Below are 11,099 nucleotides of genomic sequence, written 5' to 3'. Positions count from 1 at the left end.
TATATATATATATATATATATATATATATATATATATATATATACACCACCTATTCTTTATCTATTCATTAGTCAATGGACACTTGGGCTGTTACCATTACTTGGTTATTTTTTATAATGTGTTATAAACATCGGGGTGCCTGTGCCCTTCAAACCAGTATTTTTGTATCCTTTGGGTAAATATCTAGTAGTGCAATTTCTGGGTCCTGGGTAGTTCTATTTTCAACTTTTTGAGGAAGCTCCATACTGTTTCACAGAGTGGGTGCACCAGTTTGCATTTCCATCAGCAGTGTAAGAGGGTTCCCCTTTCTCTGCATCCTCACCAACATCTGTTCTTTCCTGTGTTGTTCATTTTAGACATTCTGACAGGTGTGAGGTGATATCTCATTGTAGTTTTGTTTTGTATTTCCCTGATGATGAGTGATGTTAAGCATCTTTTCATGTGTCCATTAGCCATTTGGATGTCTTCTTTGGAAAAATGTCTATTTGTGTCCTCTGCCCATTTCTTAATTGGATTATTTGTTTTTTGGGGTGTTGAGTCTTATAAGTTCTTTATATATTTTGAATATATAACCCCTTATCAGATATGCCATTTGAAAATATCTTATCCCATTCCATAGATTGCTTTTTAGTTTTGTTGATTGTTTGCTGTGCAGAAGCTTTTTACTTTATGAAGTCCCAATAGTTCATTTCTGCTTTTGTTTCCCTTGTCTTTGATGATGTGTCTAGTAAGAAGTTGCTATGGCCCAAGTCAAAGAGGTTGCTGCCATTTTGATGGTTTCCTGTCTCACATTTGGGTCTTTCATCCATTTTGAATTTATATTTGTATATGGTGTAACAAAGTGGTCCAGTTTCATTCTTTTGCTTGTTACTGTCCAGTTTTCCCAACATTTGTTGAAGAGACTGTCTTTTGCCCATTGGATATTCCTTCCTGCTTTGTTGAAGATCAGTTGACTATAGTTGTGGGTCCATTTCTGGGTTTACTATTCTGTTCCATTGATCTGTGTGTCTGTTTTGTGCGAGTACCGTACTGTCTTGATCACTACAACTTTGTAATAAAGCTTGAAGTCCAGAATTGTGATGTCTCCAGCTTTGCTATTCTTTTCCAAGATTGCTTTGACTATTCGGGGTCTTTTATGGTTTCATACAATTTTATGATTATTTGTTCTAGCTCTGTGAAAAATGCTGGTAGTATTTTGATTGCATTAAGTGTGTAGATTGCTTTGGGTAGTATGGACATTTTAACAATACTTGTTCTTCCATTCCATGAGCATGGGACATTTTCCATCTCTTCGTGTCATCTTCAATTTCTTTCATAAGTGTTTATAGTTTTCAGAGTACAGATCTTTTACCTCTTTGGTTGGGTTTATTCCTAGGTATCTTATGGTTTTGGTACAATTGTAAATGGGGTCACTCCTTGATTTTTCATTATTCATGTATAGAAATGCAACAGATTTCTGTACGTTTATTTTGTATCCTGCAACTTTGTTGAATTCATGTATCAGTTCTAGAAATTTTTTGGTGGAGTCTTTTGGGTTTTCTACAGTAAAAGGGCAATAATAAAGATTAGAGCAGAAATAAATGATATAGAAACAAACAAACAAAAAACCAGTAGATCAGATCAATGAAACTAGGAGCTGGTCCTTTAGAAGATGTAATGAAATTGATAACCCCCTAGCCAGACTTATCAAAAAGAAAAGAGAAAGGACTCAAATAAATAAAATCATGGGGCACCTGGGTGGCTCAGATGGTTAAGCATCTGCCTTTGGCTCAGGTCATGATCTCCAGGTCCTGGGATCGAGCCCCAGGTCAGGCTCCCAGCTCAGCAGGGAATCTGCTTCTCCATCCCCTCTGCGTCTCCCCATGCTTGTGCTCTCTCTGTCTCTCTCTCTTCCAAGTAAATAAATAAATCTTTGAAAAAAATAAAGAATAAATAAATAAAATCATGAATGAAAGAGGAGAGATCACAACCAACATCACAGAAATATAAACAATTTTAAGAGAATATTATGAATAATTATACACCAACAAATTGGACAATCTGGAAGAAATGGATAAATTCATAGAAACATATAAACTACCAAAACTGCAACAGGAAAAAATAAAAAATTTGAACAGACCCATAACCAGCAAAGAAATGGAATCAGAAATCAAAGATCTCCCAGCAAACAAAAGTCCAGGCAGGATAGCTTCCCAGGGGAATTCTACCAAACATTTAAAGAGTTAATACCAATTTTTTTCAAAGGCAGATGCTTAATCCACTGAACCACCCAGGCATCCCACCTTTCTATCTTTTTTATGTCCCTTTAAAAAGAAACAAAATTCGCTCCCACTTAGCTTTAATTATGGAAAGATAAGTGTTTAACACAATAGTCTTGAAGCAATTTAGACACTTGAAATTTCCTAGTATTTTTTTCTATTGGAAAAATACTGCCAATTTATCTCAGAAACAACTTTTGCTACTGATAATACAGATATAATAATTTCAATATCAACTTTAAAAATATATCAATTTCAGCTGTATCCTAGTCTTGAGCAAATAGACAATATTAATAGAAAAAATGTCTTGGAGGTTAGTAAACTTTTCTATTCTATAAATTTGTTTGATAAAAAGTATTTTACAATCTTTATTGACCTAGCTTAAATATGAAGAATCATAATACACTGGTGGGAATATAATGAAATTCTATACGAATTGACTTTTTTAATATATCAGGAGATTTAAAAACATCCAGAGGAATACTTAATACTAAATGGTAAAATGCAATATATACAATGTCAATTTTATTTATGTAAATAAATCACATATTTTATGCAGCAAGCATAGACTATGCACATATTCATCATTTTGCTTTTTTTCCTAAAAACAATAAAACAGTCTTGAAGTTCTTTTTATTTCCAACATTATATGATCTTTTTTTTAACTTAAAAGTGACAACATGTTATTTTCATATTGCTCGGGTAATGATAAAACGCATAATCTTTTACTTTCTGTTCATGAAATATTTTCATATCCTCTTTAATGTGAACTATTTGTTTATTCCAAAAGAAATAGTATTGAACACTGGCCAAAATATGTCTTTGAGATTGTGGTAGATTGTAATTTCTATATGTATAGTGTGGTATAGAGGGATTCTAACTCCTTTTATGTGAGTTTCAATATAATAAATAGCTGTTTTTATAAAGCAGAGATATTAGTGATTGCTGGCACATTTGTATTTTTTCTGTCCCTTAATTTTGCATATAATTTTTTATAGAACAAGTTTTATTTTTTATGAAGTCACATATATATGTATATTTACTTCCTTCTATGTATTTACAATAAAAATTTTAAAAACTCTCCCCTTGATAGCTGAAGAATCTTTGTGATCTTTTATCTTGTTGGTTTTACATTTTATGTTTAATTGTTTGATTACCTGAATCTAGTTGGTGTATCATAGGATGCATAGACTCAACTTTCTTGTTTTGCCAAATAGCTTATTTTAGAAAACACCATTCCATATAATACACATCTTACCCTGCTTATATGTCTCTATCATATATTAAACTTTTGAGCTAACCTTTTTCATTTTTCAATGTCACACTATATTAATTAAGATACTGTGTCATGTTTCAAAGGTCAAATAATAATGATTTTTAAAATAGAGATATTTATTGCTCACTTACATAATAGTTCTTACATATGCTGCTCAGAGCTGATATGACATCTCCATAATATTGGACATCCAAGCTCCTTATTTTATTGCTCTGCCATCCCAAGCAAACAGCTTCATACTGAAAGTCTAAGACAACTATTTCAAAGAAGAACTGTCAAGCTTTCAGCCTTTTAAGAGTATAACCCAGAACTGTACATTTCACTTCTGCTTAAAATTCATTGGCCAGAATCTAGTCACAGATACGGGTCTAGCCACTGAGAAAATGTGAAATGTAAATTAAACTGAACAACCATGTACCAAAGTAAAATTCTTAGCGCTAAAGAAGAATCAGAGATTAATTTTTGGAAGGAAAATAGTAATCTCTGCCACAGACCCAATTAACTATTGTGGCTTTGTGTTTTGACATCTGGCAGGAAAATCTTTGCTTAATTCTCTTCAATATCGTATTTATTTTGGCTATCCTGCCCTCCATTTCTTCTGCCAAAGAAAGTTTAATATCAGTTCAAAGTAAAATAAATGGATATCTTATTAGATTTTCACAAGCATACAAATTATTTTGGAAAGAATTTATATCTTTAAAATATCATGTATTCCCACTAAGGTATGACTTACTATTTATTGGAGACCTATCTGTAGCTCCTGGCAGTATTCTTTTCTTTTTAATTTTAGTTTCTTCACCAAAACTTCTTATAATTTCTCTAAATTCATTCTTATATATTAGTTTTTTTGTTACTTGAGGAATGAAAGCAGTTATTGTCAAAATTTAGAACAGCTATTGATATTTCCATATTTAATTTATATATACTACTACTGAATATTCATTTATCTTAAAATACCTCCATTATATTTCTTCATTATTTTATCCAAAAATAACCATAATTTTTCTCTATTTGGATCTAATTTTTTTTCTCTGGTTTATGTCTCTTCATTTATTTAGCTGGCAGCCATAACTAAGATTATGTTAAAGTATTTAAATGAGAAAAGAGGTATTTATTTCTCATTTTTGATATTATGGAAATGCCTCTATTCTTCCAACTTTTATTATGTAAGAAACATTCTGTTTGAGGTAAATGTCGTCTGTATTATCTAAGGAAGGAATCTTCTATTTCTAAGCTTAATAGCTTTATCAGGAAATATATGTCGAGTTTTATGTATTTCTGATGACTAACGATATAGTCAATTTTTAGTTTTCCCATTGATTTCATAATTGTAATAGATTTCCTTGTATGTAACCATCTTTTCAATATGGGAGAAATCTTACTGAAAACATTTGACAGATCTTTTGCTATATGACCAAGTTTTACTTTTGATAATTATATTTACGATTTTCCAAACAACGGTTTTAACTATTTCTGGTTTATTAAAGTGGAATTTTGTTTGATCGGTGCTTCACCGCTAGGGCATAATACACATGTATGGATAATGTTGTTTGGAGTCAGTACAGATCACACTTACTTATTGGCTTAGCCAGCAGCTTACATCCTGAAACTTAAAGTGGAAAATCAGAGGAGAAATAAGGAATTAAAAGGATAGTCTATATAAAGCATGCAGACCAGATAGGGATGAGGAGATGGAGAAGCTGGAGAAATTTGACAAAACCTGAGGAAATCTCTGATTTAGAGACAAATGCCTCTGAGGCATTGCTGTGCAATTGAAATATATTGAGAGTCATTTACATAATGTTAATGTGTCTGCTAACAACATTAAAAAGGTAAAATAAATAGGTAAAATTAATTTTAGTAATGTACTTTAACCTGATATAGCCAAAATATTATCATTTTAATATATAATCAGCATACAAATTATTAATGAAGTATTCTTTCCCTATCCCTCCCTCCCTGCCTCCCTCCCTTCCTCCCTTCCTACTTTCCTCCCTTCCTTCCTTCCTCCCTTCCTTCCTTCCTTCCTTCCTTCCTTCCTTCCTTCCTTCCTTCCTTCCATCCTTCCTCCTTTTCTCCCTCCCTCCTTCCCTCCTTTCTTAGTAAGCCTGAAAAATCAGGTGTGTATTTTAAACTTATTGCACATTTTAATGTGGACTACCTGCATTTTAAGTGCTCAATAACCACTTGGGGCTAATGGCAACTGTATTGTCTTAGGGTTTGATTCAATGGGATATTTATCAACATAATAATTTACTTCTGAGCCCATTCACATTGCTGTATATATTCAATCTCATTTATACCTATGGACATGTTCCTTTAGAGGTTCAGAGTCTGGGAATAACATCCACATGAACTCCCAGACCTATGAACTTTATTTAATCTATAGATCACCTAGAGTCTGGCAATCATTGTTGGTCTTGAAGGATATCTGTGGATTATTTTCACATTCCACTAAATATTTCAGAAATAATTCAGCCCTTGAGAAAGTGGATGTGAATTTCAATAACATTTTTACTTAAAAGCAGTTAGTTTCACTGAAGCTGTTTATTTACTACCTGTTTATCACAAAAATATCAGAGGGCAGCATCTAATAGGATCTTTCCTGGGACCTGCACCTCTGTAACAGGAAATACCAGTATACATTTACTCTGGCAAGATATTAATATTTTTATCCCCACCAGTCATAGTTATGAGTGTGTTTTTAAACAGCCATATACGTTTTTTAAAAGATAAGAGGAAAATTGGCTTTTATATTTACTCAGATATTTACTATTTCTATTCATTTCTAAATATCTGAGTCTCTGCTATTATTTGTCTTCTTCTGAATAATTTGCTTTACAACATCTATTGTTGTGGGTCTGGTAGTAAAAATATTTCACAATTTTTCTTTATATGAATTTTTTTTCATCTTTAAAATTTCAAGAATTTTTTTCTGGATAGCAAATTGTGCTTTACAAGGTTTTTTTTTTTATTTTTTACTTTCAGCATTTGAAATTTGTTATTCTGCTGTCTTCTAGTTTCCATTACTCCTGATGAAAAAATATGGATCAAATTGTTTACCTCCAAATGTAGAACAATTCTCTAGCTTTTATTGAGATATTTTCTTCATTTTTTAACAGTTTGTCTCTTCTTTATTTATACCTGGACTATATTTCATAATTACCCTGTATGAGGTTTGTTGAACTTTTTGAATCTTAAATTTCGTATCTGTCACCACATTTGGGAAGTTTAGAACCATTATTTCTCCCCATATTTTTTGGTCACAATCTCTCACCTCTCTTTCTAGGGTTTAAATAACCTATACATTTGACCTTTTGATACTGGTCCCATAGGTCCTGAGAGTCAGCTCATATTCTTTATCATATCTTGTACTTAATTTTTCTTAAAATTAGATAATTTTATTAATCTTTCTCCAAGTTCACTTACTCTTTATTCTGACACCTCTAGTTCTTTGGTGAGTTCATATGATTACTTTTAAAATTTCATATATTTGTATTTCTAATATTCATTTGTTTTGTGTGTGTGCACATGTATATAGCTACAGATATATACATATGTCTGACATATGTGTATATAATAATATAATACATTCTGTTTTTCTCCTAAGATTTTTCTATCTTTTCATTTATTAACAGTTTATCTTTTTTTTTTTTTTTTTACAAATTAAGCATAGTTATAATGGTTGCTATAATATCCAGGTCTGATAATCCATTATTCTATCATTTGAGTTATTTCAAGATTGAACTCTTGTCTTTTCACTTCAGAAGTGTTCATCTTTTCCTGGTTCTTCAGCAGTCAGGTCATTTTATTTTATTTATTTTTTTTTTTCAGATAATTTTAGTTTACACTGGACAATGTCTTGGGACTTGGGATTCTGCTATAGTACTCTAAATAATATTGATATTTATGTTTTTCTTGATGCTTAACTTCATTATGTTAAACTTCATGATGTATAATATCTGTAGTGGGCTACGGTTTTAATCCTCTCCACATACATGTGCTTCAGGAGTTACTAGAAAGTTGAGCAAAGTTTAGACTCAGAATTTAACATATACCTTTTTGACAGTCTCCTTTCCAAAATACCTTTAATCTCAGGTAGCTCTGCTTGTTTCGGACTTCTTCCCTGGTTTCTCTGGGCAGTAAGATGTAGGCTTTCTATTGGGAGATTTAGCTATTCTCTTCTGAAGTTGCTACAGCTATTTTCTTCAAAGAAAGGCCAAAAAAATAGGAAGTTTATTTCATGATGGTAGCTTGCTTCAAGTTTTGAGTCTACTCCAGACTGCTTTTGTTCACTCTTTTTTTGTACCCAGTTTCTAGTTTACAGCTGTTGCCTAATAAAATGACTGTTAGTAGCTTACTCTTTGCATCCACTGCAGAATATCCTGATTTAGAAAATTTTGATGGACTGCAATGGCTGTGAGGTGGGTGTCTGGACTAGGCAAAAGAATATAAAACACAGGCATAGGGTTTTAACTCAGGAGAACAGCAAGTATATTGTTTGTGAACTAAGACATAGTTGAGCCCTGAACAACGCAGGAATTAGGGGTCTGAACCCCCACGCAGTTGAAAATCCATGTATAAATTTAACTCCTCAAAACCTTAACTACTAATAGCTTACTGTTGACTGGAAGTCTCACCAATAACATAAGTAGTCAGTTAACCTATATTGTGTATGTTATATGTACTATGTACTGTATTCTTATGATAAAGCAAGTTAGAGGGGCGCCTGGGTGGCTCAGTCTGTTAAGCATCTGCCTTCAGCTCAGGTCATGATACCGGGGTCCTGGGATTGAGCCTTGCCTCAGGCTCCCTGCTATTCGGGGAGCCTGCTTCTCCCTCTCCCTCTGCCCCTCCCGCTTGCTCATGTTCTCTCTCTCTCTCAAATAAATAAATAAAATCGTTAAAAAATAAAAATATAAAATTAAAGTAAGTTAAGGAAAATAAAATGTTTTTAAGAAAATCATAAGGAAAAGAAAATACACTTACAATACCGTATTATAAAAAAATCCACATGTAAGTGGACCCATGAAGTTCAAACTTGTGTTGTTCAGAGTCAATTGTATTATTATTATTGTTATTTTGTTATTACTGTTTTATCTAGGCTACTATTCCCATGCCATAATATCCTATATCATAGAATTCCTATATTATATGTTTCCTACACAGGTTATGATTCCTATATGATTATTATTCCTATTATCTTAAGATATTATCGAATTATATTAAATCATATGCTATTATTGGAAAACACTATAAAACAGGTTATGGGTTGTTTTATTGGTGGACAAAAAATACAAGTTATTGAAAATTTTTCCTAAGGATTATGACATGATTAGAACTATATTCAAGAAAGATTTTACCAGTAATAATGTGTAGGACTCATTGATTTATAATAGGCAGAGATCAGTAGGTATAAACAGAGCTAACTCAATAGTCCTATGGAGAGAGGAGTACTAGAAAGTAAGGAAATAGAAATAAAGTGACAAATAAGATTGAGTATCACATGGTAGATATGAGGGTAGTGTATCTGTTCAGTGGCGTTATTGTTGTTCATGATGTTAATACAAATGTTAATCAACAATTACATATAGAGTCTTTATAAAATAACATAAGACTAAAATCAGGAAAATAAAAAAAAGTATTGGTAATGATTTTCATATTATAGGTTGGGTGAAAACAAATAATGATGATGTTAACTTAAATATAGAAAGCATAATATAAACTAACTTACATTAAAGCTTTATATTTTTGTCCTCTAGTAAGAGCCCACACTGTTTAAGGTAGCCATTCTAAATGGCTTGAAGTTGTTCGAAAATGTCATGCCCATTTATGCCTTCCTCGTTTTGAGGCAAAGCTCTTTACAATGCTGACATGATAATATACTAATCTTTTTAGTTTTTGAAGAATAATTTAAATAATATTATAACAGAACATTTAATTAGAACATCAATCAAAACTTGGTGTCCTCCACTATTTGTATAGGTCTTCAATAATAATTATATTACTTCTCATTATTCTCATTGATTATAATATAATCAGATGATTTTAAAAACCTAAATCAAAATGTCTTGCAATATTTCCAATGGAAAAATAAAGAATTGTCCAAAAGTAAAATAACAGAGCAAGATATTTAAAAATAAATGGATCATAGGATAGTTCTATTTTTAAACTTTTTGAGGAAACTCCATACTGTTTTCCATAGTGGCAAAATAAGTCAGTCAGAGAAAGAAAAATACGATATGATTTTACTCATATGTGGAATTTAAGAAACACAACAGATGAACATAAGGGGGAAAAGGGAGAGAGAGAGGCAAACCATAAAACAGACTCTTAACTATAGAAAACAAACTGAAGATTGCTGGAAGGGGTGGGTAGGCAGGGGGATGGGTTAAATGGGTGATGGGCATTAAGGAGGGCACATGTTGGGATGAGCACTAGGTGTCATATGTAAGTGATGAATCACTAAATTCTACTCCTGAAACTAATATTGCACGGTATGTTAACTTACTCAAATTTAAATAAAATCTTGAAACTACCAAAAAAAAAGGAAAGTCCTCCCACCCTATCATTGCCTAGTGCAAATATCATATGGGTTCATATAACTTCAAATAAAAATGGGTAGGAAACATATATTCTAAACTCATATGTTTTCATCCCAGCATCACAAGTAAAATTTGATCATTAAAAATAAGTATGTCGAATACAAGAGTTTTAAGCCATAATTGCTTTTGCTGCTATAACATTCAAATACAGAAGGACTGAGATATTTATAAAAAGTTTTTTTATCTCTGAACTCAAGAAATCTATTCTCCCTCCCATGTGAACAGCAAAGAACACTTTCTCCTTCATATTTGAATATGTTGTTTCTCTAGGAATGGCTTTGATATTGAGATACTATCGTTAACTATTCATGTAGAATATTCTCTTAAATATAACTCTATGTAAAAATATGACAAAATTATATATTTGAATATAAAATACTTTCTTATTTTCTGACTTCTATTATCAGAGATAAAACAGGAGCATCAAAGCCTACATGCACTCTTGATGACATAATTACTTTTATAACTAGGATACAAACACAGTTATTTATTCTGTCATATTTGAGGCTCCATCAGTGAAATAGGCTTTGTAATCTTCCTTTAAAAAATATTTTAACTAAGAACATCTATAACAAGCTTAAGATATTTTCCCAGTATTGCATAAGACTTTAATCTTAATGTGGTTTTGAAGTTGTGCCTTAATATTATTGAACACATATAAAGTATATTGATGTCCTGAGTTGTGTCAATCTGAATTTAAATTTGGACAGGATTTAGAGCACTGAGATAATTTTAAACTGAACTGTCAATGAGTCAATATGTTTTTCTATAAATGAAGGGACTATAAAGAACCTGTCTTCAAACTGCCTCTGCCCAGGATATTAAACTTAATCTTTGTTCTTTGTCATCAGGTTTGTGTTTTCAAAATCTCAGAGACACAAGCATAATGCTGCTCTAGGATATACCACTTTGGACAGTGTTATAAATTACTTTTCAAAATTAACATGGGGAGGGGGCCT

The sequence above is a fragment of the Neomonachus schauinslandi genome, chromosome 4, assembly GCF_002201575.2.
Source record: "Neomonachus schauinslandi chromosome 4, ASM220157v2, whole genome shotgun sequence".
NCBI lineage: Eukaryota > Metazoa > Chordata > Mammalia > Carnivora > Phocidae > Neomonachus > Neomonachus schauinslandi.
The sequence above is the reverse complement of the archived record's forward strand: the minus strand, read 5'-3'. Positions refer to the sequence as shown.